Below are 15,299 nucleotides of genomic sequence, written 5' to 3' on the forward strand. Positions count from 1 at the left end.
GTGCTGCAGCAGGACTCCAGCTTCCCAAGAGCTGGCCCGGCCTCCTCCTGACCACTCCTCATTGGGTGTGAGGCAGCAGGGACAGGTGTCAGTCTCTCTAAGGCTGTGTCCTCCAAGCCACAGGCTGGTCCCACAGCATGATGTGGGTCAAGTCTTGGCACATTTTCCTAAACACAGAAGTATTTAGTTCCCTCCAGCCTGCTCTGCACTTCACACATGGTGATGAAGTTACCAGGGTGCTGCTGAGCTCAGAGAACCCACAGCCGACATTTGGTGACCTTAAGGCAGTTCACAGGCTCCTCCACTTAGCATTCCAGGGACATATAACACCCATTTTCCATGGAGAAGTGAGGGTCAGGGAAGGGGAAGACCTCCTGGGCTGAGGGGCTTCTGACTGCAAACCTGCCTGGAGACCCCTGCCCTGAGGTGGCTTCTCCCCAATTCTGAGTGCAGGCAAGAAGCCCCTTCATCTGGTCTGTCAACAGTCATCTGTGCCCATGTCTCTGCTCCAGGCCTCCAGCTAACACACGGGCACAGATGCCCACACACCTCCAGATACTGAAAGGCCAGCAGGCCCCTGGGCATGAGGAGGGGGCCCTAGGCCACTGTGACCAGGGCTTGCTCCATGCATCACTGGGTCAGCCCTTGGAAGACACACTCTCAGGCAGGTTTGTTAGCATGATGTCCATGGCATCTCACAAGAACATGTGTCCTGAGCCACAGAAATGCAGCCGGCTCAGGGGGAGACAGTAATCAGGGATTGCTGTGAGAGGAGGAGTGTGTCGGGTCCATGACCCAGAGGCATCGGCAGCCAATGCAGGGGGCCAGGCCATGCTGAGCTCAGCCCGGCCCACCCTGCACAATGGGTGCTCGTACTGGGTCACATCAGCGTTATCAATCCCATTATCCCCAGGCACCCTCCAGTTGCAAACAAGGACCTTGACACTCCACGTGGCTGCTCCAGGTGCCTTCAGGAGCCCAGCGGGACCTTCCAGGGCCCATGGTCACAGGGCTGGGTGTGTGGAGGTTCTGTTGCCCACGTGACTCTCTGTCCACCATCAGTTCCACCAGGCTCTGGGCTCCTGTCAGCAGTAGTCCTGAGTGGCAGTGGAGATACAGAGCCTGAGAGGAGGGGACAAGAAACAGAATGAAAGGGAGAAGCACAGAAGGAGGCCAAACAGGAGGAGATGCAGGCGAGTCCTGCATGGTGGTAGAGAGGAGAGGTTGCAGGTCCAGCGGTGGCTGTGGGGACCTGAGCTCTGTCCCCACACAACCCAGGGGAGGCTCAGCCCTTCTGCTGCCTCAGTGACTTCCCAGGTCAGTCAAAGCAGCTCCAGACATCCCTAGAGCTTTTACCATACCCCTGGGCTGTGCCAAACCTGGTGGTCCAAAGTGACCCATAGCATCAAGATGGCTGACAAGGGCAGCCTGTCCGGAGGGGAATACTCGGGAGAGCAGCAAGGCCTGGGGGACCCTGTGACTCAAGGTCCCTGAGCCATGTACCCAGAGATGACTCTGCCCTCAAAGAGCAGCTGCTAGCTGTCCCTCTCTCCCCAGGCCTCCTCGTCCTCTCCCTGCCTCTGTGCATGTCTCTGTCTCCCTCTCTCTCCTGGTTTCATGTCTGCACCACCCTCCATACCACAGGAAGGCACTGTCTATTAAAGTCCCCCAGGCCGATCATCCTTGATAACAATACCCAAAGGACTCTGTTGGGCCTGATCCAAAGATCCTGCCTCCCTTGCTGGGAGGAAACCCTCCAGGACCCCCAACTGCCTGACTGGCTATGTCCTGGTGACCTTGACCACTTGCCATTTGGGGGCTGAGAGATGTTTTCTCCTCTTCCCACCAAACTGCTCTGAGGCCCAACTTTCAAACTGGGGCACTCAGGATCAGGCCTCACAGAGGTGACAAGACAAGAGGGACAGTGCTCTGCCTGTGACTCTGCCACAGCTGGTAATGGTGACAAAACTGATTGTGGAGCCTTCAGATGGCCATGCTCTCACATGGAGCTTGCATGGGGTGGTTTAGAGCCTCCTTCCCTCGAGAGTTCAGAGCAAGAGCAGGACCCAGCCCTCATGGAGACTGTTGTCACTGCATGGCAGAGCCCTGGACAGGCCTCAGAGGGTTCTGCTCCCAGACTCAGTACTGGCCCTCTCTAACTAGGGGAAGCATCGTGTAGGGTAGGAGTGACATGTGCGTGGCCAGAAGGGAGAGGGGCATTCGCTCAGGACTCATGGGAGGCTCGTCCCCTTCAGGTCCAGGAACATGGATGCAATTAAATATCTGTGATATTGCTGCAAATGTAATAAGCAGAGGAAATTGACAGCAACTCCAATGAAATTACAATTTAAAAGACGAGGAAGGTCTCCAGGGATGCCAACAAAAGGGGACTCAGCTGACCAAGATCAGGTAAAATTGTATTGGAAATGTTCCCTGCCTGATTAGCATAACAAAAAAAAAGTTCCAGTGTTCAAAGAAGAAAAAAGTCATTCTGTTTAAATGAATGGGGGAGGGGCATCTTCCTACAGAGTTATTTCTAGATGTGGTCAGAGAGATAGAGGGGGGCGAGCTGGGCAGACTCCCAGACACAGCTCCAGTAACCCCCTCTCCAACCTCACCTCTTCCCTCTGCTCAGATGGGGCTGGCCGGCTAGTTAAAAAATTCTGTTATGTACATTTATACTTTTTGTAAGATTTTCCCTTTGACAGTAATTTAGAGTAAGCCATTGCACACATTTGGGGTTTGACTTTATTTGGAGATTATCCCCATTGATCAAAAAATGCTAACTGTTTTTATTATCACTTCAATACATTACCTTACTAGAACATGCAGCAAGCAACACGAAAACCAGTCAGGCAAAGAAGGACAAAGCATGGCTTTTGCAAGGCAACTGAAACAGGCAGATTTCCTTCCTCTCTCATTGCTGCCTAGGATGTGCTGGGAGGCCACAGCAAGCAGCCCACACCTGGCCAGCACTGCCCAACCAAGTCCACAAGCCCACAGTCAGTGAGCCCCATCAAGCAGTGAGCCCACCTCCAGGCGGTGAGCCCACCACCATACAGTGAGCCCACCACTAGACAGTGAGTCCACCAGCAGGCATTGAGCCCACCACAAGACAGTGAGCCCCATCAGGCAGTGAGCCCACCACCAGGCAGTGAGTCCACCACCAGGCAGTGAATCCACCTCCAGGCAGTGAGCCCACCACCATGCAGTGAGTCCACCACTAGGCAGTGAGTCCACCACCAGGCAGTGAGCTCCACCAGGCAGTGAGCCCCATCAGGCAGTGAGTCCTACCACCATGCAGTGAGCCCACCTCCAGGCAGTGAGCCCACCACCATGCAGTGAGCCCACCACCATGCAGTGAGCCCACCACCAGGCAGTGAGCCCCACTAGGCAGTAAGCCTACCACCAGGCAGTGAGCCCACCACCAGGCAGTGAGTTCACCACCAGGCAGTGAGCCAACCAGTATGAAGAGCTGCTGCAGGAATTGCAACCAGATTGGCAGGTCCAGCCACAGGCAGGAACACTGAGGTTCGCTGAAACAGATTTGATTCAGCTGAACTAAACTCTGGTTGGAAGAGACAGGTACACACTGTGCAGACAGAGAGCCCAGAGGTGTGTGCTCAAGACACTCAGAGAAGCAGCCACGAGGTCAAGCCCCTCCTGCCCAGGATGCCTGGATTCCCCCATGCCAACACGGGCCACCCTCTCCCTCTCTTCTTCCAGGCTGGTGTGATGGTAAAACTACAGTTGTGAGTGTTAGTGAGGGTCAGGGGTGCCAGGAGTGAGGCCACAGGAGGTCCAGAGCAGGAGATCTGAGGAGTCTCTGAGCATCAGAGACACAACTTCTTCCTAAAGGACGCCTCATGTCCCATGACAGCTGCAGTCACACTGGACTCCCAAAGCCTTCTAGAGGGCAAGATGGGGCAAGGGATAAGGAAGAGCATCTCCTGTGTCTGCACAGTCACCGGGGAGGTCGAGTACGTGCTCTGTTTGACCTCAGTGACTAACCCATGGGGACAGGGTCATGTCAACTGCAGGGAAGCCCTGGAACCCTGGCCTCCCCTTGAGACAGCTTAGCTGACCTTCTGGGCTCCAGGACTAAGACGTGCATGATGACAGTCCCTCCACAAGCTCTCCCCAGTGTGGAATGCTCAGGTTTGCTGGATGTCAGCTGGGAGTTGTCTAATTCTAGCTGGCCTCTGTGTGGAAGGTGAAGGCAGGCATCTGCTTTGCTGCAAAGCTCCGATCTTTTCTGGGACTTCTTCACCAGCCACCTCCACCTGCCTTCCTGCGCACACTACACTGGGGTGCTGGACCCCTGTCTCATAGTCCTGGCACTATGCTCACAGGTGGGTGCAGAAGGGGCAGGGGCTGGACTGTGGCTCCCTGGCCAAGGCCCAGCCCTCCCCACCCACCCTGATTCCTCTGCTCTGTGTCCACATCAGTTACCTGTCAGCCTAGCCTTCCGTGCTACATGTGAAACTGCAAAGTAGATTCCCCTTGGGCTGAGCATCTCCGAGAGTGAGGGGCTGTGGCTAGATCAGAGCCAAGGAGTAACTCTCAGACCTAAAACTGGTGGTGCAGATGGCTGGTCAGTGGCCAAAGCACCACCCCAAGGAAGGTCATGGTTCTAGTTGCTTCAAGTCTGTCTCCAAGGCCATGAGTCTTGCCTGATCACTGATGCTACCCCAACACTTAGAGTTTCTCCATGGGCACCCAAGTCTGAGCCTTCCTGCAGCCCTTGGGTACAGAATGCAGATCTAAAAACCCACCCTCACATTCCACACCAGCCCGTCCCAGACCCAGCACACAGTTGCCAATGGTACTCGGGTCCCTATTTGTTTATGGTTCATGACATGCTGGTCCTGTGCTGACTGCAGAGCACATAAGGCCTGTCACACCATCCTGTCCTCAGAGGAGCCATGAGGCAGATGTTGTAGGGTGGCTGTGGAACAGAGAACCCTGCCTCAATCAGGACTCAATCAGGAGAGACCACACTGCCCTGGTCTTTCTCTTCACCACACATGGGGGGACAACCCACCATGGATCCATCCAGGTGCCTCTCATCCAGTTGGGCTCCTCAGTACTCACACCTGGCATCACATTTGTGACTGGCATTACCTCCACCTAAGGCTGTAGTATGTGGCTATCCCCTACCCAGACACTGTGACAGTGTCCCCAGAGACACTGAGTTGATGTTCTGTTTTCTTAATACCATAGCAGGCTGACTCCTGGTTGCACTCTCTGAGAGGTTTCTGAGAGGCATTGTGGGTGGCCTCTTTGAAGTTCACCTGTGCAGGAGGAGCCCCTTTGGACCAGATCCCTGAGTGTGTCCAGCTGCCTGGGAGGACCTCCCCACCATGTGACCTCATAGGAACTCTCTCTTCACTTCCTTGGCACATCTGAATGATGCTCGTGAACCTTCTGGTTGGCCTTGCAGGGATTGTGAATAATCTGCATGTTTTTCAGATGATTTCTGATGATCTTTTTTTTGAAATATAGTGTCAAATATTTTAATCAGCCAACACCATGTGGAAATTAATGACTTATTTGTGCATCCACATGTCGTTTTTGTCATTTTTTTCACAGCCTATTTTTACTTTAGTTTGTTTTAGTTCATTTTGCTTTGTTTCATTTTGATTTTTGTCCATTTACTTCAGTCTTTTCTCAGATAAAATTACTTGTGGGCATATTCTGTCTACATTGTTCTCTCATTTGCAGCACTAACTTGTTCACTGTATCTTCCAGTGGTAGGAATTAATGAAAATATTCCTGGTATGAAAGATATCCATCTATTCCACAAAATGATACATAGGATCAGAATTTTAATTCATGAACTGCACCTTTGGGCAGTCTCTGTACAGTCCTGTAACTATTTTAGCATAGAATTTCAATTGCTCTTTTGGAAATTTGTCAACTCATTTGTCTGAATTTTCATAACTGATATTATGCTGCTGTCAAGTTGATAAGGCCATTTCCCCTAAAATTCAATAGTAATTTGACACAAAATATTATTCTATAGAGTTGGTTACTTTTAGAGAAATAGTTTAGAAAACACATGTAGCAGTTATATCTTACAATGAAGATATTATTCACATAATTTATTTAGTATGCTCAGTTGTCAATTCCCTTAATCTCTGACTTCTATAAGTACCCTGCTGTTCTTCTTATACCAGTGGTCAGAACTACCCTTGCTCTTGAGGTATATGTGTGGATGTTTTTCTAAAGGACTGTGTTACATCTTGCTTGCATCACCTAATATTTCTGTCACAGCTGCACTGCTGAGCTCCACACATCTCAGAGCTTTCCCACATGATGTAGTTACATCACTGCAGTTGCAATCTCCTTTGCCATAGGTAGTGTTTTAGGTGTGTGTTTAAGTAGTTAAATTTTTCTGACTTAGGTATAAACCTGCTATCCTATTTTAGAGTGGTAAGACATTTTTGTGAAAAAATTGTGCTATGGGAACCAACTTAATGTATTGAGCATACAATGTGTTTTTATTTAAAACTGAAATTCCAGAACTATTCCTTTCTTATTTATAACCTTATCTTAGATTATACTTGGCATGTTTCAGTTGTTCTTTTTATTGCATCTTCTTTTGTACCTTTTTACATTGGCTTTCTTTGAAGGGTGTACTTACAAGTTCAAAGGGGTTGTTCATCCTTTATAAGGTTGTAGTTGTGATTAACATAGTTGTTTTCTATCTAATTCCTGTGCCTTCTTAAATCTCCTGAACTCTGATCATCCATGCTGCCTCTTTCACATTTTCCCAGAGTTCAGAACACACACGTGGACATCCACACATACACATGCATCCAGCCTTCCATTTTAATTCTCCTGATTATGTTAGTGCTCCTCAGAATTATTCTTATCCACGTGACTTTTTTTTTTTTTTTTGGAGTTTTAAGTAAAAACTTACCATTTCTGACTACTTCAGTGAGAGAACAGTGGTGGACTCTTGGTGAACATGTAGAAATTGAATGTGTTCCCTTTGTGGCCGTGCAGAGGTGACACTGGGAATGGGGCTCTGGAGCAGCATTCAGCTAGCAGCCAGCTGATGGGAAGTGGAGGAAGTGTGGGTAAAGGGCTTTTCAGAACCTCAACTCACCCTGCTCTGTGTTGTGTGTCTGACTCTTGGGACTACCCCTGCCTCTGCAGACCTGGCTGGACATGCACACATATTCACACACTCAGTTGTTAAGAATATCTGAACTCTGTGCAGTTTTGCCAATCATGTTTGTATTTCAACATTCATTTTAAGTGAGTTCTCTGTTCACTAATACTGATATTACATACTTTCTTCCCTCTGCTTCTTTTGAATCACAAAATGAAAAGTAAGACTAGCATTTGTACTCAAATAATGGGACATAACTGACTACTCACACCCCAGTGTATCTCAGACTGTCTTAATTTTTGGTCTCGACATTATTGACATCTGAAATTGAATTTAATATTTTATGCTGTATTTTAATTAATATGATAATTTTACATATGTTCTGGGCACAGTGAAAAGGTTTGGTACATGTGTGCTCTGTAACAATAAAATCAGAGAAATTCCCACATCCGTATCATCAAGCATTTTTCCTTTCTCTATGGTAGAGCAACCAAAATTCACTTCCCACTGTTATGAAATGCACTGTACATGTGGCCAGCCACAGCCCTCTGGAGAGCAATTCAGAACACACTGTGGGCATGTGGCTGTGACTTGGCATCTGCTGACCACTGTGGCCCTGCCTCTGGGTAGCACCACCCCCATTCCTGGGAGGTCGACCTTGGGTTTGCTCATGATTTCACATGGCAGTGTTCCCTTTAACCTGACTTGCATTGTTTAGCATGGTGTCCTACAGGTTCATCCAGATTGCCACAGATGGCAGGGCCTCTTAGTTTGTATGGATAAATAGTTTTCCTTCTTTCCATGTTCCACTGTTCCTGGGCCCATCCATTTGCTGTTAGGTTGCCTTCTGATCCTGTGTTGGACAGTGTCTGATGGCACTGCAGTACCTGGGGAGTGTGGCCTCTCCTCAGCATGCTGCTCATCTTTCATTGGGCGCATGTCTTGCATTGGCATTGCTTGGGTCAACAGCAGTTCCAGTTTTAACTTTCTGAGGAACTTCCACACCATTGGCCATTCACAGTTGTCCTGATTTATTTTCCATGCACCATGTACAAAGGGCCCCTTTCTATGTATCCTTGCCAGTTTTTGTTTTCGCTTTAAGCTGTTCTAATGAGTGAGGTAGCACTATGTGATGGTTTGGTCTTTGTTTCCTGGAGCTTTTCCTGGAGCTGCACATTTTCCATATGCCTGCTTGCCATTTGCAGTACTGGGTTCCTTTAGTTACCTGTGACCTCTGGGGTTCCTTCCAAATCATCTTTGCCTAGTCTGTGGGATTTTTTTAAAAGTCTCTTCTTATTTCATTATATTTTCAAGATGGGAATGAGCCACACACAGTCTGGATGTCCACTCTCTTTCTAAAACTCTGGGAGGTTTCCTGGTGTCCTCTGGTTGATGAGGTCCTTTAGACCAACCAAAATTCACTTCCCATTTTCACCAGCCACCATCTCTAGAGTTTGTGACTGATAATTCAGGAGTCTTGTGAGAGGGAAAAGGTGTGGGAAGAAAAGTCCCAGGATAGAAGGCACATCCTGGATCACGCTGTCTGCCCCAGATGTGTGTTTTGCTCTTGCAAACCTGTAAGAACCACAATGACATAAGATTGGTAAAAACATAACGGGTTCAAATGTAAAAAAGGGACTTTTTTTTTAAAGAGCAGAATGAACATACAGTAAAGGTTAAACAGACAGTTAGGACTTTTGAGCTGCAACTTAATTCTGCTCACAGTACTTTTAAAAGAAGTTCTGATCTCCATGCCCTGCCTAGAAGAGTACCCCTGGCACCTCACTGTCCCTCACATCCTGCACAAAATTTGTGCCCCTGTCATCCTGGCTCCATTAAGCTCTGGCCATCAAATTCATCACTCACCCTTTAGAGCACCATCCTGGTCCCCCTCTTGGCTATTTTATGTAATCCCACACTGTCCAAACACTGCTGTCCCCACAATCATAACTGGTGCTGTAGGAAGCACATCCCCTGGCTACTGCCTGCTCTATTTCTCCCATAACAAAAACCTAAGGTGTGGAACACTCTCTACTACTCACTACCCTATTGCCAGCAGTGTCTCATAAATGCAGATTTGCAGTGATAGCAAATGCAACATTGATGAGTGAGTGAAGGAGGAGCTAACAGCCATGGCCAAGGATCAGATAGATGGGGTCATCCTGTTCACTGACATTCACTGTGGTTTCTAGTTTTGTCTAAAACTTAATAGCTATTTGCAGCTGAAGCATTTCAGTTTTAAAATTGTGTTGAAAATTCCTGATTTGACCAAATGTCTGACTAACCTATTTGGCTACTTGAATCAATGTCCAGTCCTCTCTGGAACCCTGGTATTCTGCCTTAATAACTAAATTTTCAAACTCTGAGCAGCAATTGCCAAGTGTCCACTTATCTCATTCCATCAAAACCAAACTTTCTAGTTGCTGCAAATCCAGCTCACCAAAAAATTGCCTGATGTCAATTATACAAATAATCATAATTTACTCATGCTTGCTGTACAGACACTTTCACATGGTCTGCCATTCCACTGTGACTCTCATCAGCCCATGCATATCTGTTTCCCAGATCAAACACAATGGATAAAACACAATGTTCTCTGGCAACTTTATGCTGGTGGGGCTCTTTCCTCACAGTTGAATCTCTGGCCTCCTCTTTGCTGTCATCTCCATCACCTTCTCCATGGCCATGACAGCCAATGGGGCTGTGATCAACTTGATTCCTGATCTACATGGACCTCAGCTGCACATGCCCATGTGTTTTCTCCTCAGCCAACTGTGCTTCATCAACATGCTTTACATCTCTACCACTGTGCCCAATATACTGGTGGGCAAGGGGACCACCTCCTTTTCTACCTGCACCACCCAGTACTTTCTCTATTTGGTCTTCGTGGGGGTCAAGTTCTTCCTGCTGAGATTCATGACCTATGAAAGCTACATGGTCATCTGTAGCTCACTGCACTACCCTGCTCTCATGAGCTGCTGCACTTGTTGGTTCATCCTGGCCAGTTCCTAGTCTGGTCGTGCTCTAGACAGTTGCCTCCTTATGTCCATCACCATGGGTCCCCCATTCTCAGTTACCCACAAGATTAACATTTTCTGCAAGGTACCCACCATGCTGAGACTGGCCTGTGGTGATAGGGCCACCTGTGTAATGGTGATGTAAATCTGCTGTGTCATGATGTTATTGATTCCTTTCTCCATGGTGTTCACATCTTATGCCCACATCTTTCTCATGGTGAATCATATGATGTCAGCAGAGAGGAAGGGACAATCCTTCACCACCTGCTTATCACACATGATGGTGGTGAACTTATTCTATGGGAAGACCTTGTATAGGTATATGCTTCCCCAGTCCTACCACATCCCACTCAAAGATAAGATCTTCTCTGCCTTCTACACCATTTCATTCCCCTGTTAAACCCTCTCATCTACAGGTTGAGGAACAGGGATGTGATGGGAGCCTTGGGGAGGGTAAGATCCTGCCCGAGGAGCCTGCAGGGTGGTGAAAGATGCTCAGACATAGAGAACCTGTATGTGTGTCCCAGGTCACCTAGGTTGCACCATGAATGATGTGGGTCATGTTGGCGATGGTTTCCAAGGCCAGTTCTGCAAAGTCCTCCTTAAGATCCCTCCCATCAGAGGCCTTACACCTTGGGGATGTGCATATATGGGTGACACCAGGGTCCTGGGAAAAAAATGACTTGGCCTTTCTTTGTTCCACCAGTTTCAGTTCTTCTGAAAAGAATAACTTCTGAAGTTCAATTCCAGTTCTCTGGTTCCAGTTCATGCAGAGAATGTCCCCAGATGTCCACTTGATATTGTATACCCTGTACATACTTGATGTCTTCATAATGACTTTATGAACTGTCCATTGTTAGATTCCAAGGAACATTGAGAGATGTCACCATTTGAAAGTGACTGAGCATTATAAACCCTCCAAGGGAATCCCTACTAAGACTCACAAGAGGGTTTGAGGATCCAGGTATCTTTTATTTGAGTAGCAACTGAAAACTTCCTTTATCTAAATTTGGTTCTGGAAAATTGTGAATCATGAGTTCTTCAGGATGTCAAATCCTAAGTTTTTAACTATTATGTTTTATTTGTTATGGGGAAAATAACCATTACTTTGGAAGTGAGAGAGGGAGTTGGGAAAGAAGTGCCCATTAACTAGCAATTTCCATAATCATGACCCAGCTTCCTCTGCAGTTAGGATTATTGATCACATGGAAACTCTTCATAGGTATTAGTGGTGGGAGGTATGATTCTATCCTCTATTGCCTTCCAAAGAAATTACGAACAGCATTTTTTTCTTCTCTACATCATTTGGTTTCACATTGGATATCATTAGCAAAATGAGGCAGAAATGCATAAATCGGTTTTCATAGGAAAATTAGAGGTGGTAAATGATTTAATACAATTTCCTTTTAGGAACCTGGAATCTGGGGAAAGTGTTTAGCCTCAATTATTGATCCAGTCATGAAAACTAGGAACACACCACAGGCCCTTTGTCCACCTCTATATGGTGATTTCAGGATTTTTCCTGTTGCAAAGAAGAACATATAGACTGCTCTTGCTAAAGTCAGTCACCCTTTGCTTGCACCTGCTCATGGTAACAAAAAGCAGGACAAAAATGTGATGGATGTTGCTGCCTGCACTCTGTTTCCTTTACTCTTAGGCAGTCTGTCCTGCACTCATGGATTGCAGAACAACAAATTCCATAGATACATTTCTTGTCATGAGAGTTGAAACTACTCCCAGGCAATAGCAACTTTCTTATAGACAAGGCTCAACCAGTACAACTGAGAAGACATCTACTAGACCACTGTTAGACCAGCAGTGCTACCTGTGTATGCCTCTTGTCAACCCCACTTCCATCCCTTCCCTAAGAAGTTCTTGTGAATCCCTTCCTCTGATGACAGGGCTGAGAAGACAGATCCCCTTGTATTTGCAGCAAAGCTACACCAATTCAGGCCCCTTTCCTACCTTCACCAGTGTTCATCACTGTGATAGGCACCTTGGTTTGGGTGGCAGAACCTGGTCAGTTGGTAAGGCTGGAGCTCAGATTCCCACCATGTTCCAGGGCTCACAGATGATGGTGGATGAATCAAACACAGCCACACTTGCTGTTGTACAGAAGAAGCAGCTGGGTGCTGGGCAGAGTCTTCAGCCAAATGAACAAGTGCCTGGGAACTTCATGTTGGACTGACTTTAGCTCACTGGGAAAGCAGACCTGCTCTTGACCAATGGTACAATGTCATTGCTGCAAACCAAGTGCAGCCTTGTGGAGGCTGTCTGTCTGGAGAATTCCCTTTTCCTCAATCTGACTAGACTGGCTGAGGAAATGCAAGGTTCCAGATGACAGCAACCCAGAAGACGTTGAGACACAGGAAGCAATAAATAAGAAGGAAAGGAGAGATTGATCTGAAAGAACACAGTGGCAATTTCAGGAATATCTTGAAAATTCTGTGAACTTCTGCCAATCATGTTATGTCCCTGAGACCCAATTTTCTATACTGTAAAATTTGAGTGGAGATATATTTCACCTTCTAAGATTTTAAAGATCAAGTAAAACGATATATGTAAAAATCCTTCATGAATACTCATCATTATCTAGTGTTCTTGCTGTTCTTAAAAATGATTTCTCTGCATGCTCATGATATTCACTATTTTACATCTCTGCCCTTTGCTTTTTTATCCCTATCTCACACATGTAAATATGTCGTCTTGGTAATTATAGTGAGGTATGGAGGGTTGGGGAGGAGCAAACCTAATATCATACATAGAGAGATTGAAAATAACTTCAGCCGGGAATGGTAGCACACACCTGTAATCCAAGCAACTGTGGAGGCTGAGGCATGAGAATTGCAAGTTCAAAGCCAGCCTCAGAAACTTGGTGAGGCTCTGAGCAACTTAGCAAAACCCTGTCTCTAAATAAAATATTTTTTAAAGGTCTGGGAAATCCACATCCCCCATTTGACCCCTTTGATCTCCTATTTCATACTTTGGGTATATAATAAAATATGTATATTCTTTTTTCTGTCAGTTTATTTCATAGACTAAAATCATGTAATCTTCATACTTCCCTGGAGTATGTTTCCCAAAATTTGGCAATTTCCCTCTTGCCAGGAGAAAGTCATCTTTCAAGAGAAGGGCACTGCAATTGGGTCAGGCCGTTTAAAGGGAAGAAACTAGTCTTTTCTCAGTGGGTTCTATCATCCATTATGAGTTCTCTTCCCTGAATCCCCTAAAATGACTATGTAGTTCAGGTGAGCATGGCTGAAATGATAGGAATTTATAAACTGAGCCCATCTCTCCTCTCCTCCACAGCTTGAAATCCCAAAACAGTCATCCTGGCAGACCTTGTTTTAGTCCACTTTTTCATTGCTGTGACCAAAAGACTCAACAAGAAAAATTTTAGAGGAAGGAAAATTTATATGGGACTCACAGATTCAGAGGTCTCTATATGGCTGGTTACATTGCTGTGCACACAAATTGTTGCAGAACATCATGGTGGATGAGTATGATGGAGGAAAGCAGTCAGGACATGGCACCAGGATGCCTAGAGAGTTTGCCTCACCACAGACAAAGTATAAATCCCGAGTGAACCCATGCCCTCCAGACACACCTTACCTGCCTACAGTCACAACCCAGTTAATCCATAGCAGTGGATTTTTTCACTGATTAGGTTACAGCTCCCATAACCCAATCATTTGACTTTTCAGCCTTCTTTTGTTAGTTCACGCATGAGTATTGGAGAACACCCCATATCTAAACCATAACATCCCCAATGTTTCTTCTCACATTGTAGCTTCTAGTCATTCCCAGGAACTGTGTAGAAGATAGTGATCCTCATCTGTAGTTATGAACTCATGCTTGTAACTGATGATTAAGAAATATAAAGGTGATGATGTATTTTAGTGGACTTGTTAATATTGTCACTCTGATCCCTAAAATCTCAAATCCTTCCACCTAAAAGCCCCATGGTGAGTTACACAAAATAAGGTACCATGTGGAATTAGCCTGATCTCAGGGTCTTACTCTGACTCTTGCATGCCTTGGTGAAGACCATCAGTACTCAACACACATCTCTTCTAAAGGATGAACTATGCCTCTGTGGACTGGTCAGTGTGGCCATCAGAGACACCAACTAAAGGGAACCTACACATGGCCCAGAAAATGAAGACTGGAAGAAAGTGTATCACAGAATGAATTTATAACACGTGTACCATATTTGAATCTTTTACATGGTTCCTTCTAACCTGAGTATGAATTAAGACAAAGTGGCTTTTTTTAAGACAAGCACCTAAGAATTAGTAATGCCGGTCTATAATGCCTCTCTGAGCCTTCTTATCTTGTCAGATCTAATCCTGTGAATTGATACTTATCCTTTTCACCTACTAGAACATTCCACAGTCTCCCCAAACCTATGTCCTGGTTTATTTTCTATTTTTTCTCTTTCCGTGCAGAAAAAGAGACCAAGAGTCACATGCTCCAAATAGAGGAGCCAAGATGGGAACCCAGACATGGCCCCAATGCTGAGGTATGAACAAGTTCCATGGGTGTGAGATCAAGATTTGCCATGCACAGGAATAGGAGTCAGGAACTCTGTGATCTTGTGGAAATCCCAGACACTAGCCACACTGAGATTGTGTCAAGGATTCTCAGCCTGGCATAGTGGTCATGATATAGAAAGCACATGTCTCCTCAGATCACAAGTTCTGAGAGTTGGGACACAGTATCTGAACAGGTCAGATTCCATCAGTAATGGGTCACTCCCCAGCACCAGTCAAACAACTGGTGTGGCTTTAGTGGTATTTGTTGGCATCATCTGAGTGACCCCTGGAAGCACTGATGACAGGATGACTGCACATCCTGGGAGAGTGACAAAGGAGAGCTCAAAGAATGCCCTGCTGCCACCCTGGATGTCACTCTCTGTGATTCTCAGATGAGAAGAACCTTGGAAAGAAAACTCTCTCTGCCCCTTGAAAAGGCATCACTGGAACAGACAGTTGGTGTTTCTCTGTCTGGGCCAAGCCTCTCTGTGCAGTACCACTTCAGTTAGAATCTGACTGGTGCCACCATGTAAGGAAATATTAGTGAAAAATTATATGTGGAAGATCATTGTCTCTTCTGAATAGTGTCTAATAGAATAATGAGGGAAACATTATTTTAGATCTCTT

At 46.3% G+C, this 15,299-nt stretch overlaps 1 pseudogene; it reads left to right on the forward strand.

The window, feature by feature from the left end:
* The first annotated feature begins 9,709 nt into the window (after window positions 1–9,709).
* LOC124970694 (olfactory receptor 2T6-like) lies at window positions 9,710–14,484 on the forward strand (annotated as a pseudogene).
* The last annotated feature ends 815 nt before the right edge of the window (window positions 14,485–15,299 follow it).

The sequence above is a fragment of the Sciurus carolinensis genome, chromosome 18, assembly GCF_902686445.1.
Source record: "Sciurus carolinensis chromosome 18, mSciCar1.2, whole genome shotgun sequence".
Classification (NCBI taxonomy): Eukaryota; Metazoa; Chordata; class Mammalia; order Rodentia; family Sciuridae; genus Sciurus; species Sciurus carolinensis.